Below are 27,708 nucleotides of genomic sequence, written 5' to 3'. Positions count from 1 at the left end.
GTCAGCCTTTTCCCACATAAAGATTATTAAATCCAAATACTGTTGTGACCATAAATGTATTGAATTGTTACTGTGCCATAAGGGTTATTCAGTTATGCAAGGTACGACAACATATATTTTATGTATAAAGTATACTCAGTATGGGCGCCATGGTGGCGCAGTGGGTAGCGCTGCTGCCTCGCAGTATGGGGACCTGGGTTCGCTTCCCGGGTCCTCCCTGCGTGGAGTTTGCATGTTCTCCCCGTGTCTGCGTGGGTTTCCTCCGGGTACTCCGGTTTCCTCCCACAGTCCAAAGACATGCAGGTTAGGTGGATTGGCGATTCTGAATTGGCCCTAGTGTGTGCTTGGTGTGTGGGTGTGTTTGTGTGTGTCCTGCGGTGGGTTGGCACCCTGCCCGGGATTGGTTCCCTGCCTTGTGCCCTGTGTTGGCTGGGATTGGCTCCAGCAGACCCCCGTGACCCTGTGTTTGGATTCAGCGGGTTGGAAAATGGATGGATGGGTATACTCAGTATATATATATATATATATATATATATATATATATATATATATATATAGCATTTTTAATGTAGGTATATCACTTCGACCTGGTCATTTTAAAAGTAGCTCGGAAGCCGAAAAAGTGTGGGCACCCCTGATGTATACATTGAGCTCCTTTTCCTTTTAAATGAAGCATCGCTTGAAACCTATGAACAACACTTCAAATATATTTTACATTTTCTATTTTAAACATCCTGGTGTTTGTTTTTTTATGTTCTCACTTCAGGCAAGGGGAGTCCCCTAAATGAATTCACTTATGATTTAAAAGCCTGCATGAGTGCTAGCACGCACTGTGCAGAAAGGTATAGTGTTCAAGAGAAGAATATAAAGTGGCAATGTCATTAAAAACAAAATAGTAATGTTGAGGAAAAAAAGAGAATAGAGTAGAGGACACCATCTTAGTGCAAAGATTAAAATTCTGTGGCAGGCTAGAGACACTACTTACAGAACCAAAGACAGAATGATTAATCTGAAGAACCCTGACAATGGGTTTAAATGGTGGCAGTGATATCTGATAGAAGACTTTACTTGAAAAGCAGTCATAGAATTAAGTGTAGGGTTGCAGACCTCAAAAACCTACAAAAAGCAAGTATATTCATGTAGCATGTGACACGTTAATAAGTATGTTGTAGCAACATGCAAGAAAGACTACTACCATATAGAGTTGCACATTTTAATTATGTATATCTTTAATACATGTATTTTATTTAACAGCATAAAGTAAGTTCACCTGGCACCAAGAATGCATGGGAATTCTTATGCCTTCTTCATGTGAGATGCAGTAAAAACTAAGGTTGGTTTGTGTAAGACATACAGCCAACATACTGAATTTGGAAAGTTCGTACCCTTAGGGAATCGACATGTAAAACATAAAGTGCAGCATAGGTTAACTGACCCAGAATTTGACTTTTTCGTTTCATTTTCAGTCACTTTCATTAAAGTTACATTTTCACAGAAACATACTGTATGTCATACTTGGTCTATACCAAATCTCATTAGGTATTCCTTCCCCATCTTTATGTATTCTGGAATGTGTAACAGCATTCTCTGCCTTTATCTATCTGGTCTCACAACAACAAGAGGACCTCTCTTCATTGGGTACAATGTCAGATCACATTGACAATAAGATTGCAGTCATGTAGTCTACTCCTAGGAAGAACATACTTCTGCTTATGATATTTTCAGGTAGACTGAATATTTAAATGGCACAAAAGTAAATAAAATAAATATTGAGCACAATGAAAGAGGGGCTCTGCGGTGGGTTGGCACCCTGCCCGGGATTGTTTCCTGCCTTGTGCCCTGTGTTGGCTGGGATTGGCTCCAGCAGACCCCCGTGACCCTGTGTTCGGATTCAGCGGGTTGGAAACTGGATGGATGGATGAAAGAGGGGCTATATGCCAATGAAGTACAAAGGTCAGATCTGACTATTGCCACCACAGAGTTGATGGGAAATGGATAATTGAACTTTTAAAATACAATTTGTCTAAGAAGGTCACTGCCGACAACAGCAGTACACCATAGCTAGATTGGTAGCACAAAAACAAAACTAACAATTATTAAATGATAAAACTAAAGGTTCTATTTATAGGCCGCACAGACATGGCTACTGCCGTGAAATGGAACCAGGAACTTAATAAGGAGAATGACAGGAAGAGCTCATAGTTCAAAAGCCTAAAGATGGCCAAACAATACACATCAAAGAAATCACATAGCACTGATTTGACTCTTAAGAGGTACTTGTATGTTGTAGAAAAAAAAATAGGCAAAACATGTTTTTTATTTGTATTTGTCGTTAATAACACTCTAGTGAGTGGGATATTTTAACATACCATGTCCACTGTTTCACCACAGCACTAAGTGAACCACTCAGAGTATTTTAACTCACTGTATACGAGTGTGGAATCACAGCTATACAGCAGCTGATCGGAAAGCTCTACAGCAGATTGTGTTAAGAGCAGCGATAGTTCTCGGGATACAGCTTCTAGCACACGCTGCCTCAGCTATGCGCACAGACTATTTAAACTTCTCCCATTCTGCAAACGCTTCAGAGTCTTTCCTGAAGGGACCTCGCGGTTCAGAAACAGTTTCATCCCAAGAGCTCTGAACACCATCATGTACTCCTGGTAGAACTGTTTGTACTTATAAGTACAATTACCTCACTGTAAACTTGTATTACAGATGTAATATTGTACAACATGAGCCACTTATGCTTTCAAACTGCATATTTTTCATTGTTTTTTATCATATTATTATTATTATTATTTTACCATTTTATAGGAAAATAAGTTTATGGAGGATTTGCATACTGAATCTCACTGTGCCATACAATAACAATAAAGGAATTCAATTCAATTCAATAGAAGGCATATTTACAGATGATGACGACTGGCTTCTAAGTCGATTTAGATTTCCAAGCGCTATCTTCTTGGTGATATCTTTTTTTAAGATGAAATGGAGTAAAGTATATATAGATTACATTATACGGGTACATTTTTAATTTCATTTAAATAATATATACTGTTAATAATTAAAAGTGTGGACATGGTGAACAGTGGTAGTGATGAACTGGCACCCCATTCAGGGATTGTTCCTGCTTCGCCCTCTATGCTTGCTGGGACTGGCGCAACCCTAGATGGATAGATGGATGGAATAGTTAAACATGTATTATGAAGATATTTCAATGTTCCTTAAATGTTTTAAAGAATCTAAACATGTATTATGAAGATATTTCAATGTTCCTTAAATGTTTTGAAGAATCAGCACTCTAAGCTTACAGATGGCTTTATATTTATTAAAGAGCTAATTGTGTGATGATTGGTTATTTGGAGAAAGAAAAGGAATGGCAGGAATTGGAGGTTACTATGTTTGAAAGAGACAGTTCTGCTGCATTAAATTACTTTGAGGGTCACACACGGTGCAGCTTTAATTCCTATCATGAAAATGATATCAAGTATACATCTTAGTATTTAAATTGTTCAGAGAACTGTAACATCATGAATGTAATGTATTATTTGTCCTGTCGGCATAAGAGAAGGCCTGTTGAAGAAGCACGTAGTGATTCACACACATAAGAGTACAGTACATAGAAGAACACATAGAATACAAAAAACATTTAACATGCTACTTTAGTTACGATGGGATTTGAGAACCTAGTAAACTATTTTAAGATGAAGTTTATGACATTCTACTTTAATGATAAAATTAACTATGTGATTAAAGTGGAAATTTCAACCTTTTTTCCATTGTGTCCCTGTTTTCTTCTTTTCTCTGTACCCTAATACACTTCCATATGACACTCAGACGGTGGGCTATGACTCGCCTTTTCATGACGACTTTGATATCTGACCACTTCTTTTTTTTTATTTTCGGGGACTATGCAACTTTCAGAACTTGAACAAGTTTCTCCGCTACTCTATGTCACTCGATCAACTTTCTTTTGTTGTTTATACCACCACTTAAACCAACAAGCAGTATGTTTTTCCTTGCCTCCATTTGGTATTCGCTGAAATTCTTTTTTGCCCACCTGTGCTTTTGCCATTGTCTTTTCACAGAATGCTGAACTTAAGAGGCTATTTATATGGATTTGCATATTCAAAGAGGTGTAATTCTGGGAGGAGTTGGGGTGGGGCAGCAGATGCATGCACATGCGTTACATTTGATGCTGACCAGGATTTGTGTAGCATAAGAACGTGGAAGTTGGCGTATGCAGAGATTTATCCATTTGAATTTTTTAGTGCGTATGCACATTTTCGTTTTTGTCCATACGTTTTAGTGTGAATTCTACGCATGGCATTATACATGAGGCCCAGGATGATTTCATCAGCAATCACAAAGTTTAAAGTTTAAATAACAGTTTTATTATATCGCTGGATTACAGTGTTTATCTTACAGCAGTGTTTCGCAACCTTTGTAACCTTGGGACCCAGATTTACCTTTTTTTTAGCTTGACGACCAAAGACAGCAGGAATTGGGGTTGATGAGCGTAGTTAGAAATGAGGAAAAATATTGTGCCACATTGTCAATCACTTCAGTGGATCGGGACGTGTGTGTGTCACATATGACAATAAATCTGAAATAAACTGATTACACTACATTGCTTTTATCAATGTATAGCACTGTGTGTTTGAAAAAGCCAACACTGTTGTCCACCTGCAAATATTCATTAAGTTAGTAATACCAATCAACAATCAGAGCTTTTTGAGGTTAAAAAAAAACTAATAAAAAACAAAACAAAATAAAATAGAAAAAAAAAACATACCACAAATTAACCACTGGAGACAAGCCATAATTGCACAGAATGTAGAGCAACTTCTTCTACAGTTGTAGAGATGCTGTTTTTCAGAATGTGATAAGAAGAGAACAGAACAGCGCTTCTAAGTAAGTAAAAGTAATTAGTAACTTTTTTTTGTTTGGCAGACATTTATTCAAACCCACTGTGTACTGAGGCAGTACTAATTTTAGTCTATCATGCTAATGGAGAGCTGAGATTTTTAGCAGTTTTTAAATCCCTGAATGAAACAACATTAAATCACCTTTGTAACATTACTGAATACTACTAGTGGTGATGTCAAGAAAAACAGCTAGTGAATATAACCAACCTGCCACATAGTGTAATACAAGGGATACATGCACCTATAAGGAAAATGTGGTGCTACTGTCTTAATCAATTTCCAGGTGGCTTCTGATTTTCACCTTAACCTTGCTGCATTGTGATAGATGTACAGTATGTGCAATGTTGTAGAGCATTTCTACAGAAGAAGTGTAACCCTGACGTAGAAGAAGAGGAATACCCTGGTGGAGGCAGGAAATGCAGAACTTCCTCATCTTAGGGCAGAGGTTATATACCAGGTTGGCATGGATGCTATCCAGGCCACTAACACTGCTGTTTTTTCTTATAACTATTTTGCTTTGTTCACTAGTTTGTAATTAAAATACTGTACTTACATTTAACTATATTTGAGTTGTTTCCTATACAGTATATTTGAGAAATAATCACACCCATGCACTGTGCAAAGGACTCTGAGAGTTTTTAATACATGATGATGTTCTGTGGAAAAATTACAGGCTATATGATAGATATATATATATGTGTGTGTGTGTGTGTGTGTGTGTGTGTGTGTGTATAAATGATTTATAGTTTACCCTGCCCTGGTGCTATCTGTGTCTCTGAAACATGGTAAAGCCCAGTTGCAATATTCAGGCTCATTCTCTTCATTGTCTAACCACACTTACTTTTCTCATTTCTTAAAAGGCTGACACATGCCTTAGCAAATGACACTCTGTTCATTCTTTAGATGACAGTATGTCTTCGTTATAAAAATGTAGTCTTCTGTTACAGTTTATGCTGTCACTTTTTACGTTCATCCTAGAAACAGTATTTATCCAATTTTGTGCTCTTTTTAATGCCTTGTCTTATTTGGTTATTAAAATTATGATATCATGTTCACTGTATATAACTTCATAACTTCATTTTATCTTGATAAAAAACCAAAAACAGAATGGTGGTTCTGAGGCTAAGGATCTGAGCTGGTATCTGAAAGGTTGCCTGTTCAAATCCCATTACTGCCAAAAGGGATCCTATTCCTTTGGTCCCTAGAGCAAGGCCATGAACCAGGGGCGCTGTACAATGGCTGACCCTGAGTATTGACCTACAAAGGTTATGCAAAAAGAAAATTTCCCCTTGAGGATTAATAAAGTACATCAGATCAAAAAAAAAAATCTTTAATTGGCTTATGATGACTTTTTCTGCAGACACCATCAGAAGCAGGGATAACAAAGTAGTAATTTACACTTGCTCATGTGACTTATTAAGTGGAGTTTTGGGAAATCCCATGAAAAAATAACTGGAATGTGATGTACTGTAAGTCTATTATATTGTTAATCTCTGGGATTCAGTGTTTTTAAGAAGCTCTACCTTGTTCTTCTTTTGTTCATCTCTTTCTTGTATATTTGTAGAACTCCATAAAAACGACAGTTTTAACATTTTGGAGACTTACCTGCATGTTTGTGTCAAGAATATTATTATCTGAACAGTAGTAAGGCCATATGTTTAATTATTCAATTTCAAAACTATTTTAGGTGTATTAGAGTTTGAAAATGCAAAAAACTGAGTTGAATACTTGAAAGCATTCTCAATGAGCATCATGTTACTATGCAGCACTGTAGGATTTGAACATCACTTTCAGGAGCAGGCTATTCACATTCTTGGGTGGATAGTTTCAGTTATCATCAAGGTAACAGAGTGGCTTGTGTCCAACAAGAAGAAAGAAGCCTTTAAAGTAAAAGATCAAAAAAGGAACAAGGGTGAAATCTACAATAAGTGAGGCAAAGTCACATGTTAAACTATAGACGTGACTCTTCAAAAGCAACCTCGGTATGTTTTTGGTGTTAATGGAGCAACAATTAGAAATTACAAGACAATCAAAGCAAGCCAGTAATTCCACAGTGGAATATAGTACATCCAGGTTTTCTGCCCCAAGGAAACAGCATGAATTGGGGATTTCTAAAGGATAAGGTACCATCCAGTTGGATAAATTAAATTGAGTACCACTCTACTTGGGTGCTTGTCCATTCATCAGGTGCTATGGAAACAGCAGCCCTGAAACCAATGCTGTATAGGAAAAATCATGTAGCCTCTTTCTGTTACGATTTTGTGAAAGATGAAGCCTTTTTGTAATACTGATTTTCACAGTTGCTGGAATAATGTGCACGTAAGTATGGGTAGTTATCAATATATGAGCAAACACTGAGCCATAATGTTAGCTTAAATAAGAAAATTGATTGGCCAAAAAAAAAAAAAAAGCGAGTTCTCTGTGATAATATCAGCATGTTACCTTTTCTTGTCATTTATACAAGATTTCAGGGAGGAAAGGATAACCAACAACAACAAGGAAAGAATAAGCATACTGACACAAACTACATAATTTGAACACAAGACGTTTGAGATATACCGCTAGTTATTTGCTGAACAGTGAAAGTCTGGCAAACCACAAACAACATTTTTGGACATACCTTTCCTTTTCACAAAGTATAGGGAAAGTATTGGAATCCTCCAAAAATTCAATTTCAAGATTTTGATGAATCTCAACGTTTTAGACCTCCCTGCGTGCAAAAATACAATTTTTGGAATTGTGTGTGTGTGTGTGCGCGTGTATATAAACATGATAACTTGAGTACGCTTTCACTTATAGTCAGGTCCATAAATATTTGGACAGAGAGAACTTTTTTCTAATTTTGGTTCTGTACATTACCACAATGAATTTTAAATGAAACAACTCAGATGCAGTTCAAGTGCAGACTTTCAGCCTTAATTCAGTGGGGTGAACAAAACGATTGCATAAAAATGTGAGCCATTTTTTTAACACAATCCCTTCATTTCAGGGGCTCAAAAGTAATTGGACAATTGACTCCAAGGCTATTTCATGAGCAGGTGTGGGCAAGTCCATCGTTATGTCATTATCAATTAAGCAGATAAAAGGCCTGGAGTTGATTTCAGGTGTGGTGCTTGCATGTGGAAGATTTTGCTGTGAACAGACAACATGCGGTCAAAGGAGCTCTCCATGCAGGTGAAATAAGCCATCCTTAAGCTGCGAAAACAGAAAAAACCCATCCAAGAAATTGCTACAATATTACTAGTGGCAAAATCTACAGTTTGGTACATCCTGAGAAAGAAAGAAAGCACTGGTGAACTCAGTAATGCAAAAAGACCTGGACATCCATGGAAGACAACAGTGGTGGATGATCGCAGAATCATTTCCATGGTGAAGGGAAACCCCTTCACAACAGCCAACCAAGTGAACAACACTCTCCAGGGGGTAGGCGTATTGATATCCAAGTCTACCATAAAGAGAAGACTGCATGAAAGTAAATACAGAGGATGCACTGCAAGGTGCAAGCCACTCATAAGCCTCAAGAATAGAAAGGCTAGATTGGACTTTGCTAAAGAACATCTAAAAATACCAGCACAGTTCTGGAAAAACATTCTTTGGACAGATGAAACCAAGATCAACCTCTACCAGAATGATGGCAAGAAAAAAGTATAGATAGATAGATAGATAGATAGATAGATAGATAGATAGATAGATAGATAGATAGATAGATAGATAGATAGATAGATAGATAGATAGATAGATAGATAGATAGATAGATAGATAGATGGGATTAATAAAGTATCTATCTAAGGGGAAATTCACAAGTATGGAGAAGGCGTGGAACAGCTCATTATCCGAAGCATACCACATCATGCGTAAAACACGGTGGAGGCAGTGTGATGGCTTGGGCGTGCATGGCTGCCAGTGGCACTGGGACACTAGTGTTTATTGATGATGTGACACAGGACAGAAGCATCTGAATGAATTTTGAGGTGTTCAGAGACATACTGTCTGCTCAAATCCAGTTAAATGCAGTCAAATTGATTGGGCGGCATTTCATGATACAGATGGACAACGACCCAAAACATACAGCCAAAGCAACCCAGGAGTTTATTAAAGCAAAGAAGTGGAAAATTCTTGAATGGCCAAGTCAGTCACCTGATCTTAACCCAATTGAGCAAGCATTTCACTTGTTGAAGACTAAACTTCAGACAGAAAGGCCCACAAACAAACAGCAACTGAAAGCTGCTGCAGTAAAGGCCTGGACAAATTAAATAATTGGAAATAAAATGCTCATTTCTAATACTTGGTTGAAAACCCTTTGCTGGCAATGACAGCTTGAAGTCTTGAACTCATGGACATCACCAGATACTGGGTTTCCTCCTTTTTAATGCTCTGCCAGGCCTTTACTGCTTTCAGTTGATGTTGATGGTTCTTTAATGTACGGTACATAATATAAAAATATAATCATGGTCTTACTGTTTACTCCTTAAACATCAATACCCATATCTGATTAAACGAGAAAGTATAGGGGAGACCACTCCCTATTTTTTACACAAGGACTCTTTAAAACAGGGGCTAGGGCACCATAGGAAAGCCACTGTTGCAGCTTCTTCGGTAGCTTTTTCAAATTTAGAGCCTTTAGCTGGAGAAGGCAACAGCTGTAATTTTTCAGCGATAGTGGAGATTAAAAGGCACTCTGCAGTAGCATTGTAAATGGGTTTAAAGCCTTGATGTTGAAAGAATTCCTACCACAAGATTGGTCTTCTTTTTTTCACGTTATTGTAGTGAGACCAGCTGTGTTATATGGGTTGGAGACGGTGGCACTGACCAAAAAACAGGAGACGACCTGAAGAAGGAGATGATGGCAGAGTTAAAGATGTTAAGATTTGAATTGGGTGTGACGAGGATGAACAGGATGAGAAATGAGTACATTAGAGGGTCAGCTCAGGTTGGACAGTTTGGAGACAAAATCAGAGAGGCGAGATTGCATTGGTTTGGACATGTGCAGAGGAGAGATGCTAGGTATATTGGGAAAGTTGCTAAGGATAGAGCTGCCAGGCAAGAGGAAAAGTGGAAGGCCTAAGAGAAGGTTTATGGATGTGGCAAGAGGGGACATGCAAGTGATGGGTGTGACAGAGCAAGATGCAGAGGATGGGAAGATATGGAAAAAAGATGATGCACTATGGCAAACCCTAACGGGAGCACACGAAAGAAGAAGATGATTATTGTGGAAACCTTTAACTGAGCACACAATAGAGCTGTGCTGCATACCAATACTGAAAAGATACCGAAAAACACACTTTTTAAAATGTTACGGTGCTGAAGTTTAATTAATTTCAGTACTAGAAGTAATACGTACTTTTCAAGCAACTTGTGCATGGTCACTCACTGGAACAATCGGAACTCCAAAGGAAAGCTTACCCTGCCCCAACAACCACAGCTTCGTAAGATATAAAAAATATACATATTGCATCTTGCTCGAATCATCAAGGGGTAAGCTACTCCTCAAATGAGTATAATTTTTTTGGAGACTCCAAGGTGAAGCATCATAAACAATCCCCAGATGTCCACCCAGGCTTCTTGTAATGATTTGCACAATACAGCCTAGCAGGAAGGCAGACAATTATGTTGTAGAGCACAGAACTAGAGCAAATCACACTTTCAACTCGATTGTGAAATTTAAGATAAACGAAAAAAATAATACCTTGATGTTCTGCAGTTCTATTTTCTTCGCCACAAGTATTTCTGAACATTAAATAAAATCTGTAAAATATCCAGCGGTCCTTCTAACTGTATTTATATTGACTTTGCCAATGTTGATGGCAGCGAGTGTGAGAGGAAAAAAAATGGAGCAAAGATCAGAAAAGGAAGTGTTTTGAACAGTCAGGATTAGCATTGCTGTGTAAAAATTTTTGGTTTTACCAGAGATGACAGTTCAAGCAGCACAAAATCTAAGTATAAAACACGTTAATGCATTAGAAGAGGCTATTAAGGCACAGGCAGCCTACATAGTGCCCTCCCATTTCCTCAGCAAAACAGGTGCCTGCTAAACAAAATTACATAAATGTTTGCTGTTCCATGGCACACTGTATGAGAAGACAAATAAGTAGGGGGAAAGAGCTGCAGTAACTTCCTGCATTGTAAAACACAATTTTATCTATGTAGCTTACGCCCTAAAAATACTTTCACTTTGTCAGTGGTCAGATAACTATACTAACCACCAATTAACATCACACTGATGCATGACCTCCATCTATTTCACCTACTGTGTCCTCGGTGTTAAATAAAAACAGCTGCCTTATTTATTTCTCAATGTTCATGTTTCAGTTATGAGCCAAAATGCATTACTAGTCAGTTTATTTTCATTTTGAGTTTTTTTACTTAGCTACTAAATTGAGTTTATTAATTACAATAAATTATATTTAATAGATAAAGATTTCATTTTGCATTAACATTTATAAAATATGTTGTCCTGGTGAATTTGAAATTGTTGAATCTGACATATTTATTTCAGTATTATATGAAACAATGGCACTTAGGCATCAGGGGACCTGTCATTTCTTCACAACACACAATCTCTCGTCATTCACTGTTACGACACACACTGAATCTAAATCTGTAGAGGAATTGCAAAGAATATTCTTCATTTTGTTCAACGTGCCACAGTAAAGAGAATTGCTTCTTCTAACACTATTTTATAAAGTGGTTTGATAAATTTCAATCTAGTGGTAATGTGAAAAGCAACTTTGTTGGACCGTTGAGAACTGTAAGAAAAGCCAAAAATACAGTATGCACAATGTCAGTCAGTAGCATTAAAGATTTCAAATTGCACTGTTCACTAAATTATTTGTCATGATTTATTCTGTCACCAAATAAAATATAAATAGTGCAAGCATTTATTAGGAATAATCTACCTACTTTTTATTGAATACCATATATTGGTTAACTGAAAAGTGGTATATGTTGAACTATTTGCAAACTCATTTAGAAAAATGTGATGTCAATGGTAAAGTTAATTTGAAAAACCTTTTTAAAATTTTATTTAGGACAAGATAAGTAAACTGCATTGATTGTTTTTTTTTTCACTACTTTACCAGCACCATGAATCAAGAGACTAAGTGATTATTCATACAGTCCTTTCAAAAATCATCACATTCTCATCCACTCCCATTATAAAGAATTTATTTTTCTCTGCTTTACTGAATCTTACACTTAGCAACTAAATCGGCAGTAATATACCTCCGCAAAACTATTCCCTGATTCAAATTATAATGATTTTATTAACAATACATTTGCTTTCCATTTAACTCTAAGTAATATTCATGTGAGAAATATGCTTGAAAGGAAGTAAAAATGTGTACTGTTATTTTATTATATACCCACTGTTATTTGTCTACGTACGGCTTAGCTGTAATTATGGTAGTAATCCTCTTGCTGGGCCCCAGTATGGTACCAATTTTCGTATTCGCGTCCTCAGATTAAAAAGTTTCAGAACCACTGCTGTTGAGAAGTAAGAAGTCAAAAAGCTGTTAAGTACACTGCATATAAAATACGAATTATCCCACCCTTAAACATAGTACTACCTATGCTGGAGAATGTTACACAACAAATAACCTGCATGCGTTATGTAGGCAATTAAAGGCAAGGAAAAGAACATATATGCAAATACATAATTTGGAACCATTACAATTTATGTAAATCATAAAACAAGCTGTGTGTGTGTCCAGTCCCTTGGAGCAATCTAATTGGTCAGTTTGGTTTTGGTCACTGTGGTTGCTCAGTCAAACGCGATCGAGACAGGAAACGCTGGTTAAAGAAATTGAGTGTTGCCTTCAAACGTAGGAAGTATTCACAAGGACACCACTGATGTTTTCTCAGTAGGTAAAAGATGATGGCAGTCAAAAAACAGACAAGAGGCAAGCAACACATCTCAAAATGACAGAGCCTGAGAAGCAAGCTTTACCAGAACATGACTGAGAGACAAAGTGCTGGGAAAGACAGGATACAGAGGAAAGGCTTAGGAGGAGTGCTGAGGTAACACATAAGGCAAGAGATGTCAAATATCAAATATTTTTACATTTCTTTTATTACCTGTCTTTGACAGGATACATAGCTAGTATATGTATAATAAACATATGTACATTTATTATGTAATGAATCAAGAGCTATGACTTTACTTAAAAAAAAAAAAAAAAAAAGAAGTCAAACAAAGAGAGTACACTATACGTGCTGGCTGGAAGACACAGATGTCAACAGGGCATTCAAGGCATTGCATGCAATACATACAATGGAAACTGAAATATAAATAGAAAAAATATGTTTTTTCTGTCCATTTTGTTTAATGTAAATTTAAGATGACCATTCTTGGAGACACAGCAATCAATTAAATTATTATATTTTGAAGAAAATAACATGTCCTTATAATTATAACAGAACAGTGCAGGTTTTCAACTGTATATACATATTTGTATGGTGCTTATCTTCAATCTTTAAGGTGTTTTGAGAATATATCATGACTGGTGGGAGTTATCCATTATTTGCTTTGGTATTGTTTTGGAACTGGTACTAAGGTCCAAAAGTTGGTATCGATACTAAAGTCAAAATTTTAGTACCAATCCAACGCTAGCACACAGCAACTGACATTTTGTGGCTGACAACGGACTTATACTGTCTAGCCTTGTCAGGGAAAAGCATTATAAAAATGGAATATACAGTTGTCACACAGAGAAGAAAAACAGAATTTAAAAAAGCATGTACAATATAGCTGAGATTTTTAAATGATAGTTCAATGCTTTTTTTATTGTGACTTCACTGCATCCTTCAACACAAGGCAAGAATTGATGATAGGCAGCTGTTGGTGATTTCTGCTATACTGTGCTTTTATAAAGACTTCACTGCGGGATTTTGCAACTTGTGTTAATGTAGTACAGTACATCTGCACATGTGTTGTAAAAGACCCAGTAACAGCTGACATCACCTCATCTGTACTTCTCATTTGTTTTACCAGCAAATTAAACCTGCCTTCCTGTCTTATGTCTTTGCTTAGCAAGATGTTTACATGCCAACTCAAACTGAAAAAACACAAACTATGAAAGCATTTCTGAAATGAAGACGGAATTTCTGGCGCCATTCAGACTTGCCACCGTTAGTCTTTGTGTGAAGTATGCTTTAGTTTTCACAACAATCAGCCATCCATCTTACTAACTGAAGGTTGTAAACCGGATATGGGCGCTGGGCACATCGAGGCGCACGCGCACTGCCGCCCGCCACAGAGCAAAAAAAGAAATGAGAGGATTCGAAGGTTGAATTACAGTACGGATGGAATCCCCACAGGTCCATGCTGTGACAACGCGCGCCTACAACACGCTTGCGAAAGGAGTCACGGCTCAAACCAACTGTGACAACGCGCGCGCCTACAACGCGCTTGCGAAAGGAGTCACGGCTCAAACCAAACAAAACACAGAAGCGAGACTACGACCTGTGAACTACACCTGGGGTAAAGCGTGCACGCCGGGTTGTACAGCCGCCCGGACGCCACCGCCCACACCACCGCATATACCTTCCATGATATGTCTTCATGCAGCGGCTTCCCAGAGTCAGTAGGTGGCCCCCAAACGACACAACCTGTTCAAGCAGTCGGTGTCAGCGAAAACAACAGAGTCACGCGCACTGCCTAATCCACTGTGCCAGTAATGTAGATCACATAACGGTCATTCACTTTGGTGCCCGCCCCAGAGTCCACAGTCAAACGCAGCGGGGTCCCACAACGCTGTGCCGCCCGCCCCAGAGTCAAACGCAGCGACTTCCCGGAGTCAGAAGGTGGCGCCAAACGCAGCGGCTTCCCAAAACGCAGCGGCTTCCTAGAGTCAGTACATGGCGCCCAAACAACACAACCTGTGAGCTACACTTGCTCTAACAACACAACCTGTGAGCTACACTTGCTCTAACAACACAACCTGTGAGCTACACTTGCTCTAACAACACAACCTGTGAGCTACACTTGCTCTAACAACACAACCTGTAAGCTACACTTGCTCTAGATAGATAGATAGATAGATAGATAGATAGATAGATAGATAGATAGATAGATAGATAGATAGATAGATAGATAGATAGATAGATAGATAGATAGATAGATAGATAGATAGATAGATAGATAGATAGATAGATAGATAGATAGATAGATAGATAGATAGATAGATACTTTATTAATCCCAGGGGGAAATTCACAAATCTAATCCACTGTGCCAGTAATATAGATCACATAACGGTCACAGACTCTACCCCAGAGGCTTCCCACACTCAGTGGCTGGCACACGAACACCACAACCTGTAAACTGAACTTGCTGTGCAAAACTCTGCCAGCAGTCGGTGTCAACACAGGCAATGGAATCACGTCTCCACAAAATGAGACCACTTTACTACAGATATGCTTATGTAGTTAAATGACATTTCCCCAGACGCACCCACCCTCCATGATATGTCATCCATCCAGATATCGGACGGAATTCTTGGATTTCCGATTCGCTAGCGAATCATGGGCTTACTAGTATAAAAGTAAACTGTGTTGGTCTCTAATGCTACATTTTTAAGCAATAAAATATTACTTTTGTATGTTTAAAGTTTATTTTTTCATGTGACAAAATAAAGCATACCATATTTTGATAAATAAAACTGTATTCAGTAATAATATTAAAAATTGCCTCTCACAAAAATTAAATGTGAAAAAATAGGCATTAATAATTTCTGAATACAAGTTATTCATTATTGTCACATGTATAGAGAAATGTTGTTTTAGTTATGTTGTTATTTCAGGTTGCTGTTGTTTTTTCATTTGTGATTAATTTCCTCAACTGTGATTGTAGTAGCTCTGTCTAATATTGCCTATGAGTTTGCTTGTAAACTGTGGATGTTTGTTCTTTCTGCTTCCATTTAAGCATAAGGGCTATGCTATGGTGCAGGCTGTTTTATCACTAAACGTCTTCCTTGACTAGCCAATATTATGTTCTGACAAGGCAAAATTACATTTTTGATATCAACGTTGACTAAAAGAACTTGAGATGGCCACAGAAGACTGGGATCAGTATTGACAAAGAAATCAGAAAGCAAATTAGAGATATCTGTAATATACTTTATGATAATGTATACATCTTATGGTTTAACACAAAATTCATGGAAAGACTTCACAAAAATAGTTATTACGTTTTAGCATTAGAAATTCAGATCTGATAATTACTGTACATTATGACTATTCTATATCTGTGGGGTACATATCTTTAATATGCTTAAATATTTTACAAATGTAATGAGATATCTGAAATTTAAATTCTTACTACTCACACAGTACCATGATGCTCTCACCTCCAAACTTCCCTGTTGGTATAGTGTTTTTTGGGTGACCTGCAGTGCCAATTCTCTTCCAAACATGATATGTAGTATGACAGCCAAAAAGTTTAACTTTGGTCTCGTTTGACTAGACAACATTCTCCCAGTATTTCACAGACTTGTTCAAATATTGTGTAGCACACTTTAAACAAACTTCAACATGCCTTTTCTTCAGAGTCTTGCTGGGTGAGCATACATAGAGGCCATGCTGGTGGAGTGCAATGCCTATTGTTTTCTCTGTAACAATTATACCTGCTGCCTCCAAGTCTTTTTGGAGCTCTTTCCGAGTGGTCTTTGGCTCTTGGGTTACTCTTCCAACTATCCTTCTGATTCCCTGGTCAGAAATCTTTCAAGGAGCTCCTGTGCATGGCCAATTGATGGTGGAGCGATGTTCCTTCCACTTGAGAATAATGGCCCCAATGGTGCTTACTGGAAGATTCACAAGTTTTGAAATATGTCTGTAACTAGTTCCATTGATATGTTTGGCAACAAGCAGGTTGTGAAGGTCTTGGGGGAGCTCTTTGCTTTTACCCTTCACAAGATGTTTCTTGTGTGACACCTTAGTAGCAAAACACCTTTTTATATCCCATCAATACATGCTAACCCAGATGACATCAATTTGCACAGATAGAAGGTGGAATTACTTTCTAACTACTTACAGATTTCAGCTGGTTTCTTGCCTTGGTGTACTGCTTTTTCTTAGTGTGTTCGATACTTTTTCTCTGTGTCATTCCACTATATTACACATACCTTAATTTATGGCTTTTAATGTTGTGAAATCTTTATATTTCTGGATTTCTTGAGTTAATAAAAAGGTCTGGTGAGAATTTCATGTGAATAGCCTCATTGGAAATATATTTACTTAAAAAATGTTGATGCGTTCAATACTTATTTCCCCCACTGCACATGCTTTTTAGGTCAGAAGATCTCTTTGCCTCTAAAGGTTTGGAAGGATAATGCTCAGAGTGGTTTAAATTGTAAGATTTATTAACACATACTTTAAACAAGTATGTCCTGACTGTAGTTAAAGACTGAGGAGGATACTTTTCTAGAATTCTCAATTTTGTTTGATCCACTAGCTCAACAGTAAAATATACTGTTGACTACCTAAGATTCACCTCTCTCATACATGGCAAAACTCACTCCTTTACTCAATTCAAACCTGTCAATTAACATAAACTTGTAGTATCAAAATGGTGGAAAAAATCTTGCATCTCTTTTCTAGAAAAATTACATTTAAATTAATACAAAAAAGGAGTAAAGGGAATCTATTAATTATGTCAATAATATGCATGATTTACACTCATATATAAAAAAGTGTAAGTTAAAAACCTACTGCCACTGCAGTCCTCCGCACTGAAGCTGTCTCCATTATTGATTCTATGAGGCCAAGTATTCTGAGCAGTCTATTGTTCTTATTTTTTACTGCAGCAACTTGTATGATTACTGTAAATCCCACACAACTGAGTTGGTCTGCTGGTTGTCTGATTGCAATTTAACAGCAGAGAAGCACATTTAACACTAGAATTACCAGAGCCTATGAAAAAACCCATAGATCTGGCCCACCTTAAATCCCATCGCACCTCTCCGTCAGTGTCTTTTGTCCTGTAAATGTGCCAATAAAGACAAGCAGCAATCAGCCTGCTTTACCATCCACCCCACCGCCGCAGAACGTGCACAAAGTTCTCCCAGCTCATGCCTTGATTATCTGGGAGTGAAGTGCTGGAGTTTTAGAGTGGATATAATAGATCGTTATTTGGAACAAATGCATTTCATGTGTGTTCCGTTTCTACAATAATCTGTGTATAAACACATTGTTAAAACAAACGTTTTTTATATTTTAGTAGTAAAGGGCGGAGTGGTGGCTCTGAGGCTAAGGAGCTGCGCTGGTATCCTGAAGGTTGCCGGTTCGAATCCCCGTCACTGCCAAAAAAGGCCACTGCTCTGCTGGGCCCTTGAGCAAGGCCCTTAACCTGTAATTGCTCCAGGGGCGCTGTACAATGGCTGACCCTGCGCTCTGACCCCAAGGGGTATGCGAAAACTACCAAATTCCTAATACAAGAAATTGTATAAGGCGAAATAAAGAACAAAAAAAAATAAATGACAAAATATTGGCATAAACTATATACTGTAATGTGTGAGGCCTGAAGTCCAAAGATCAAATAAACACTTTCAGAAAAGGTTCAAGGATGAGACAACAGCTTCTGTGGCGCAGCGGTAAGATTTGCTGACTTGTAATCAAGAGTCCCCGGTTCAATCCCGACTTCCTCCTATATCTGGCGTTTTCAGTAGTGAGCTGCTCTTATTGTTAATATTATACAGTACACACATACATTTGGTTTGTGTCTGTAACAGACGGTGTACTTTTACAGTACTTGTAAAAGTTACCATTTCTTTTTCATTTTTATTCTCTCACTCACGATCACGTTACATACTACCGCCCTAGGGATCTGATGCTGTTAGTTTTTATTTGAAACTGGGAATAACTGTAGATGTGAGTGGTGTTTTGAGGCAATGGAACTAGACATTCTCTGATCTGGAGGGATAAAAGCTGAAACACAAACACTGGTGAATCTGCCTTATTCATATCTCACCGTCACTTGATTTTTTTTTATTCAGTTTTATTGAGTGGTCCTGCTCACACTGAATTAGTATGCACCGTATGGTCTATGATGTTTTTGGTTTTTTTTTTTTGACAAGAGACATAGGTATACATGATATTTGGAATTATTCATTTTATGGCCTGTATAGTACATTTCGGACAACATTGTGGCACGGATGCAACATTGTTCATATTATTCATATTCACTCGCATAATATCTTGGTTGTAATCAGTGACCACATGTTTTTTTTTTTCCCCGATCTTGCCAGTCTCCACGTTGCTGTATGGGGTTGTTTCTTTTGTACTCCAGAACATGCAGAGGACAGAATAGTACAGAGAGGTCAGTTCAGCGCTATACGCAATCATCAAATTCAAATGTTAACAGTTCATACAGACGCAAGGACCGTCCTTCCTACATTTACGATTTGTACCTGTTGCAACACACTTCTCTCTATGCTGTGGTTTCTATTACACACCTGAAAGAAAGAGACAATATATGTGACTTTTTGAAGAAATCATTTTATGACCTGAATAGTACCAATCAGAAAACATCATTGTACTAATGCAATATTATTTGAAAACAAACAGCGTTAGATCGGGTGTGAATTTATGCTGGCCCTGCTACTTAGAGTCAGATTTGGGGGTGGGGTTACAGCATGATCGTGATTGAGAGAATAAAACTGAAAAAAGCTAACTTTTAGAAGCACAATAAATTTATACCCAATGTCCCATATATTTGTCTCTTTCTTTTTTTTCTCCGCGCTGCCTTGACATCGTGCACCAGAAGGCGCGAGCTTATTCAGTACATGCAGGAACACGCAGGTGGCCAGTTGCTGTGTGCTATAACAAGCTTGACTTGGCGGCGATCAATGCACATGTACTGTACAAGACATGCACAGGGGCCACTGAGAAAAGAAGAGTGTTTATGGTTCACCTTGCTGAGGAACTTCGTCTTCGCATCTTACTAGAAAACGCAATGGAAAAAGAAAAGGAGGATGTAACATTGACAGCTTCTGTTCCAAGACAGCCACTTTCCCCAGGAAAGTAAACTGAATCAGCGTCAGGTGCCCCTTCAATGTAATAGGAACCAAAGCATAGAGAGAAGTGTGCGCATTGCAACAGGTACATTTGAATTTGATGATTACATATAGCGCTAAACTGACCACTGTGTACTATTCTTTCCTCTGCATGTTCTAGAGTACAAAAGAAACAACCCCATACAGCAACATGGAGACTGACAAGATCGGAAGAAAAAAAAAAAAAAAAAAAAAAACACGTGGTCACTGATTACAACCAAGATGTTATGCGAACGAATATGAATAATATGAACAATGTTGCATCCGTGCCACAATGTTGTCCGAAATGTACTATACAGGTCATAAAATGAATAATTCCAAATATCATATAAACCTATGTCTGTGTTTTTTTTTTGTTTTTTTTTTGACATCATAGACCATACGGTGCATACTAATGCGGCGTGAGCAGGAACACAACAAAACTGAATAAAAAAAAATCAAGTGACGGTGAGATACGGATAAGGCAGATTCACCAGCATTGGTGTGTCAGCTTTTATCCCTCCAGATCAGAAAATGTCTAGTTCCATTGCCTCAAAACACCACTCACATCTACAGTTATTCCCAGTTTCAAATAAAACCTAACAAACAGTGTCAGATCCCTAGGGCGGTAGTATGTATCGTGATCGTGAGTGAAAGAATAAAAGTGAAAAAGAAACGGTAACTTTTACAAATACTATAAATGTACACCGTCTGTTACAGACGCAAACCAAATGTATGTGTGTACTGTATAATATTAACAATAAGAGCAGCTCACTGCTGGAAATGGCAGATATAGGAGGAAATCGGGAATGATCCGGGGACTCTTGATTACAAGTCAGCAAATCTTACCACTACGCCACGGAAGCTATTGTCTCATCCTTAAACCTTTTGTGAAAGTGTTTATTTGATCTTTGGACTTCAGGCCTCACACGTTATTATATAGTTTATGGCAACATTTTGTCATTTACTACTAAAATATGAAAAACGTTTCTGTTTTAACAAATGTGTTTATACACAGATTATTGTAGAAACGGAACACACATGAAATGCATGTGTTCCAAATAACAATCTATTATTTCCACTCTAAAACTCCAGCACTTCACTCCCAGATAATCAAGGCATGAGTTGGGAGAACTTTGTGCACGTTCTGTGGCAGTGGGGGGATGGAAAAGCAGGCTGCTTGTCTTTATCAGCACATTTACAGGACAAAAACACTGACAGAGAGGTGAGAAGGGCTTTAAGGTGGGCCGGATCTACGAGTTTTTTCATAGGCTCTGGTAATTCTAGTGTTAAGGAAAAAAAGTAATAAAAAATCCACATAACATTCCTTACAGCTTGGCTCAAAAATCCTACCATGAGGAATAGAGTCTCTGTTTCAGAGCTGCTGTGTCAACAAGGTAAGGCTATATATTACACTGCCTGGCCAAAAAAAAAGTCGCCACCAAAAAAAAAAAAAAAAAAAAAAAAAAAAAAAAGGTCACACACTCTAATATTTCGTTGGACTGCCTTTAGCTTTGATTACGGCACGCAATCGCTGTGGCATTGTTTCGATAAGCTTCTGCAATGTCACAAGATTTAGTTCCATCCAGTGTTGCATTAATTTTTCACCAAGATGTTGCATGATGGGTACATCACTTCATCTGCCTCTCTTCTTACCCTGATGCGCCCATCACTCTGGAACAGGGTAAATCTGGACTCATCAGACCACATGACCTTCTTCCATTGCTCTAGAGTCCAATCTTTATGCTCCCTAGCAAACTGAAGCCTTTTTTTCCGGTTTGCCTCACTGATTAGTGGTTTTCTTACGGCTACACAGCTGTTCAGTCCCAATCCCTTGAGTTCCCTTTGCATTGTGCGTGTGGAAATGCTCTTACTTTCACTATTAAACATAGACATGAGTTCTACTGTTGTTTTTCTTCGATTTGATTTCACCAAACGTTTAAGTGATCGCCGATCATGATCATTCAGGATTTTTTTCCGGCCACATTTCTTCCTCGAAGACGATGGGTCCCCACTATCCTTCCAGTTTTTAATAATGTGTTGGACAGTTCTTAACCCAATTTTAGTAGTTTCTGCAATCTCCTTAGATGTTTTCTCTGCTTGATGCATGCCAATGATTTGACCCTTCTCAAACAGACTAACATCTTTTCCACGACCACGAGATGCGTCTTTCAACATGGTTGTTTAAGAAATGAAAAGCAACTCATTGCACCAGTTGGGGTTAAATAACTTGTTGCCAGCTGAAAGATAATCGCCCATGCAGTAATTATCCAATAGGAGGCTCTTACCTATTTGCTTAGTTAAATCCAGGTGGCGACTTTTTTTTTGGCCAGGCAGTGTGTATTATACAGTATATATATATTATGTGCGTGAGGATCTCCTTGAAGGCTCGTTCGAGATAAATGGTAACCCACCAGGGTGAGGGGGCGCTGTCGCTAAACTTGTTACCTTTTTCCCCAAAGCTCCCAGAAACCTCCCAGTGAAGGAAACTAGCTCCACCCCTTCCAGTCCTCCCATTATAAAAAGACCGGGTGCCTCCATTAAGTCGTTTTGTATTGATAAGACCAGTTCTGCAGAGTGAAAACTCTGAGAATCCTTTCTGTTGTTGTGTTTGCTTACCAAGCGCTATAGTAGTTTTGAGTTTGTTTTTGCTTGCCCTATGTTAATTATCAGAAGACGGCACCTGTTTAAGTTTGCCAAATCTGAAGGAATTAAAAGGGACTACCCTGCTGGAGTTCCAAACCTTTTTGAGTTGTTCCAGCTTTATATATATATATATATATATATATATATATATATATATATATATATATATATATATATATATATATATATATATATATATATATATATATATATATATATATAAATAAGACTGGCGGAGCTACCAGCAATTAAGAAAATGCTATGCTTCTGCCTGGAAAGTGTTGCTTGCTGATGCCATTCTGAACTTAAACAATCAGAACCTTTCCTATTAGTACAATAGATTTAAAAATGATTAATTATAAAAAAAATTGTATATATGTGATCGCTTAACACATTTTGCTATAAACCACATTTTTAAAAACACTTAATATAATTCATGGTGCAGGGGCTAGAGCCTATAATGGCAGCTTCAGGTGCAAGACAGGTAACAGAAATGAAAAGAATGACAGTCTATCACCGGGTCCATTCATGTACACAGCCACACTCGTGCTCACATGGAGAATATTTGGAACAGAGACGATAACTAGTGTATCCGGTGAAAAACACACAACTCGAGGACAACATGCTAATGTAAAATTTGAATACAGGATGCTGCATCAATGAGGCAGCATACAATGCCCTATTGAAAGTTTAAATGAATTCTTAGTATGTATAGGAAATCATGCAAAGAGAGCTCAAGATTTATTGTGGAAGCCTCAAATGTTGCATTCTCTGTTAGGCAGCATTTGTGCTCTCATTCTGGGATTATTCAGGAATCCCCAGGTCTAATCACACAGAAAAAAATAAAGAGAATAACAAATGATTTATGTATATTTTTGAATAAAACATTTATGTATTTGTCTATCAAGGAAAAGAACACAGGCAAATGCAGCAAGTACAGGTGGTTTGGGCAAGTGAGTCAGATATTTAACTGCAAGGTTGCTAAATCATTCTTTACCACTGATGTACTACGCAACTGCAGGAATATGGCATCAAATGAACTATGTACTTAAATTTGCAGTAATTCTTTTATACATATTTCAACTGTACTGTACCTCTGATTTGCTCAGCCAAAAAGCAAGAGTCAACATGTCAGCCAACAACTGAGGAGAATACTAGACACTGGTGTAGCACATATTCGGAGCAACTTAAAAATTGAAATACACATCAGAAGGTAAAAAAAAAATGTAAATATACAATAATTCACTTAATTATAACAAAACTTAAAAAATCCTAAATGGTGAAAAATCCACAAGAAATTTTATGGGCAGGGTTGGCCTCAAAAATCACCAAACAAAATTTAAAAAAGAAAACACGAACAAAAGAACCCCAATAGAGTTGCCATCATAATTAGGGTTTATTCAAGCTAGACAACTATCCCCCTCTTCATTTTCTCTTCTTTCCATTGTATTAAAGGAGATATCTACTAACACCCACCCATGTTTGTTTGTTTTTTTTGTTTTTTTAACTCAACAAATTCAATTCCATTACAATGCATCACTAACACATTGTTGCCTTTTGCAACATATTTCCCAAATACCTACGCCCGTTTTCACTCAACACCAATGGTTCCCCCTCCTCTTAACTCACCACTCATTTTCCTCTTCCTAAAAGAAACTCCATACATCCCTCTATTCTTCTCATTTCAGTTCTTTCCAGCATTGTTTCATCCTTTGCCTTAAGTCACGTTTCACTCTCATGCACCACACACTCTGCATCTTCCCCCTTTTCACACATCAGAACTGGGAAGAAGGGCCAGTTGTTACAGTGATTTTAAGGTAAAGCTTTTCATTGACATATTTTGGGCTGATCATAGGTTTCCATTCACTCCGGTGTGAAACATTGAAAACTCAGTCTCACACATTAACAAGATAATTCACAATGAAAATTGCATGAGTGTCTTTTAGGCTTTCCTCAGGAAGCGGTGCCCATCCATTACTGAACATCTTCAGATTGGATTACCAATGAAAATGTAGCATATATAACTGGTAAAAAAAAGTTTGTCATGAAATCATACTTTACTCAGAAATTCCGGAAAGGCAAAGTATGAATGTATGTAATTTTTTATACTGTATAAAAACAAACACAAAAAAAACAGGAACACTAATTTGAACTAAAGCAAATTGTGGATGACCTCAAGATGGGAGAGTCCTTTTTTAGGTTTGTAAATTTAAAAGGTCTACCCCGTCAAATAAAAGTTAATGGCTTTGTCGTTCCACTCTTGACATTTCTCCCTAAAACATTCTGTCACTAAGAAACAAGTTTACCAAACACAGCCAGAGGGCAACTGGGCAGTCAGCATACACGGTCAACAGTTTCTGGACTTCCCACGGATACAAAAGGTTAACCGACGGCAGGCCTCTAACCACAAGGAGAGCGATTACATCACACACCCCCTCCCCTCCCTTCCCATAGCAGCAATATGACGGATTTGGAATCTTAAAGAGCACCAAAAATACCCAAAACAGCTTTGTCAGACCTACTGTGTAGTTGAGGCTGGCTGGAATCCCACATGCTTCTTTCCGAGAGCTGCCAATTCAACAAAAAACCACCTTATTCTTACCCACCCCTCCCACCCTGGTTTCCTGGAGCCAACTTCCTGCTGACCTTCAACCTTCCCTGCCCCAGTCAGGAGAAGAAACGCAAGCAGGACGCCAGCCCTGGAACCACCAGGTCTGTGCTAGAAGAAGGATCATTGGCAGAATAAGTGCCACTCCTTTTGTTAACGTCCCAACAAGAGGCAGAGATCAGATTTCAGCACTGACTGCCGACAGTTCCGGGTGTCTCCGAGTTATATAAGTCTTCTCTGCTGTGTCAGGAAACAGCAGGAGCAGCCATTCTGGGCCTCATCCAGTTTCTCAGCAGTACTACTGAGACTAATTTTAAACAGAGGCACAGTCTGGGTCTGATATCTAACTGGATTTCTCACTGGTGTATGTACGCATAGGATGAAATGGAGGATATCCAGAATATTGCTAACTATTTACATTTACAAACATCAATATATGGCTGTGAAAGGCTTAGAAATATTAAAAATAATCACGAGAAAAGGGATGAAGAAACATGTATTACAGGGTGCCACTGAAGACTGTAACATCCTGTTTATCACAATATGAACTTGTTTTTTTGTAAGGACATAAAAAAACACACACATTCCTACCTATTTAGAATAAAAATACAAAAACACAATAACAAAGACTGCTATATTTGCAAGATAATGCACAACCTGCTTGAGGGGAAAATATGCATATGGTGCACCTAAAAAGGCAACAGATTAGACAGGGACCATTCAGAAGTGAGAAGACTGATTGAATGTAGCCAGGAATGACTCGATATACACAATACCTAATTAATCTTCAAGATGAAGATTACCTTCATGCCATAAAAATGTAAAGATATGCTTCACTATAAACCCTTAACCACCCTTTTCTTCTACTTGCACTTTGTACTTTAACCGCTAATACTATTTTAAGTTGTATTTTGTTTTCTTCCTTTAATAAATTTGTAAAGATATAATTTTACTTTCTGCATTGCACAGAAAAGTTTATTTTAAGTAATTAAATAATGAAACTTAAATGTAAATGTTTTTTATTTAAAAATCAATATACACATATCCACTGTGTTCTGAAATGAGTTAAGTGAGAAAAAGTAGGCAATACATAAACATTTTAGGTGACATTTTTATATGTAGCAGTGAAGGCAATGGAGTGTAACCATAAAGTAGAAGGATCACAATACATTACTGGTGCCACTTACCACAAAGGGGGTCATCTGCATGTGTTCCTATATATAAACATTTACTTCAGTAAAATATACTGCATAAATATAGAATGCAGCATTATAAAACACATAAAAGTCTGTCATTTTCTAATCTGCTTTGCCCTGAACAGGGTTGTGAGGGGTGCCAAAGCCTATTCCAGCCAGCACAGGATGTGAGGCAGGTACAAACCCTGGACAGAGCACCAATCCATTGCATAGTAAACACACATACCCAACTACACACTAGGGCCAATTTAGTATCACCAATACACCTAACCTTTGGAGTGTGGGAGGAAACCGAACACCCAGAATAAATCCATGCAGACATGGGGAGAACATGCAAACTCCACACAGGTAGGACTCAGGATGCATACCCTAGCCTCCTTACTGAGAGGCAGCAACATTACCACTGCACCACCGTGCTTCCCTAAAACACATACAAGTTAAAAAAAAAACATACAAAAGAAAACCATAATCTTATATTGGTTGTTCAGCCTTTCACAAGGTTAGCAGGGGTGTGGAAATCAAATTTTTTTCTACTTGTCCACGGACAAGTAAACTTAGAAAATCCACTTGTCCGCCAGTTAAATTCACTTGTCCATAAACAAATAACAAAAGTGAAAAATATTTTATTTTTTCTGATCTCTTTTATTGATACCAAAACTGCCTTCCATTTTAAAACTGAAAAAAGTTCTTTCAGGGAGTAGTATTTTGCCATCTTGCTCTAGAACACTTTATAAAAGATTCCCTTATCATTTTAACTCACTAATAAACAATGCCTTCATTATAGCTACACTAGTTCTGTTTCACATACTACAGTTACAGTGAAGATTTTTATAGATATTTCATAACCTTTGGAAACAGAATGTTTTCTTCTTTATTTTTAATAAACTGACAGCGCGAAACCAACTTGTTTTATATGTAATATTCGCTAATCAAAAACGATCTATTGACAGCTCATCAAAATTGATGTGGTCACGCAATAAATTTCTTAACTCCTCAATATATCATAACCTACACGAAATCGCAAATTTCAGGAAAGATTAACTGCCTAACAAGCTTTGTTATGTGGTGAAAACAATTGTATTGTAAGTAAAATGACTGCATTTTTATGTAGAAACAATGAATTTTATCAATCTTCTTCTATAATACGCTACCGTGGCTGTTCATTTGTCTGTCCAGGATTTTAAATCACCTGTAGCTCGCAAACCATTTCACCTTTTGACTTGAAATTTGGTACACATACAGTATACTACGTGACGTCTACTATCCACTTTCAGGGTGATGATTTGTATTACTCTTTATTTTT

General features: G+C 37.7%; 1 protein-coding gene across 13 annotated transcripts in view; it reads right to left on the bottom strand.

Annotated features, from left to right (window-relative positions):
- Window positions 1-27,708, bottom strand: part of chd9 (chromodomain helicase DNA binding protein 9) — a 270,690-nt gene that overhangs the window by 168,181 nt on the left and 74,801 nt on the right. Inside the window, exon 1 of one of the 13 annotated variants that reach the window (XM_028809299.2) lies at window positions 25,124-25,270. The exons of 11 other annotated variants lie outside the window; for them this stretch is intronic. The gene's annotated coding sequence lies outside the window, so the exon portion shown is untranslated. Of the gene's footprint in view, window positions 1-25,119; window positions 25,271-27,708 lie in introns of those variants that run through there. One more of the 13 variants, XM_028809300.2, reaches the window with a different exon arrangement.

The sequence above is a fragment of the Erpetoichthys calabaricus genome, chromosome 9, assembly GCF_900747795.2.
Source record: "Erpetoichthys calabaricus chromosome 9, fErpCal1.3, whole genome shotgun sequence".
NCBI classification, from domain to species: domain Eukaryota; kingdom Metazoa; phylum Chordata; class Cladistia; order Polypteriformes; family Polypteridae; genus Erpetoichthys; species Erpetoichthys calabaricus.
The sequence above is the reverse complement of the archived record's forward strand: the minus strand, read 5'-3'. Positions and strand labels throughout refer to the sequence as shown.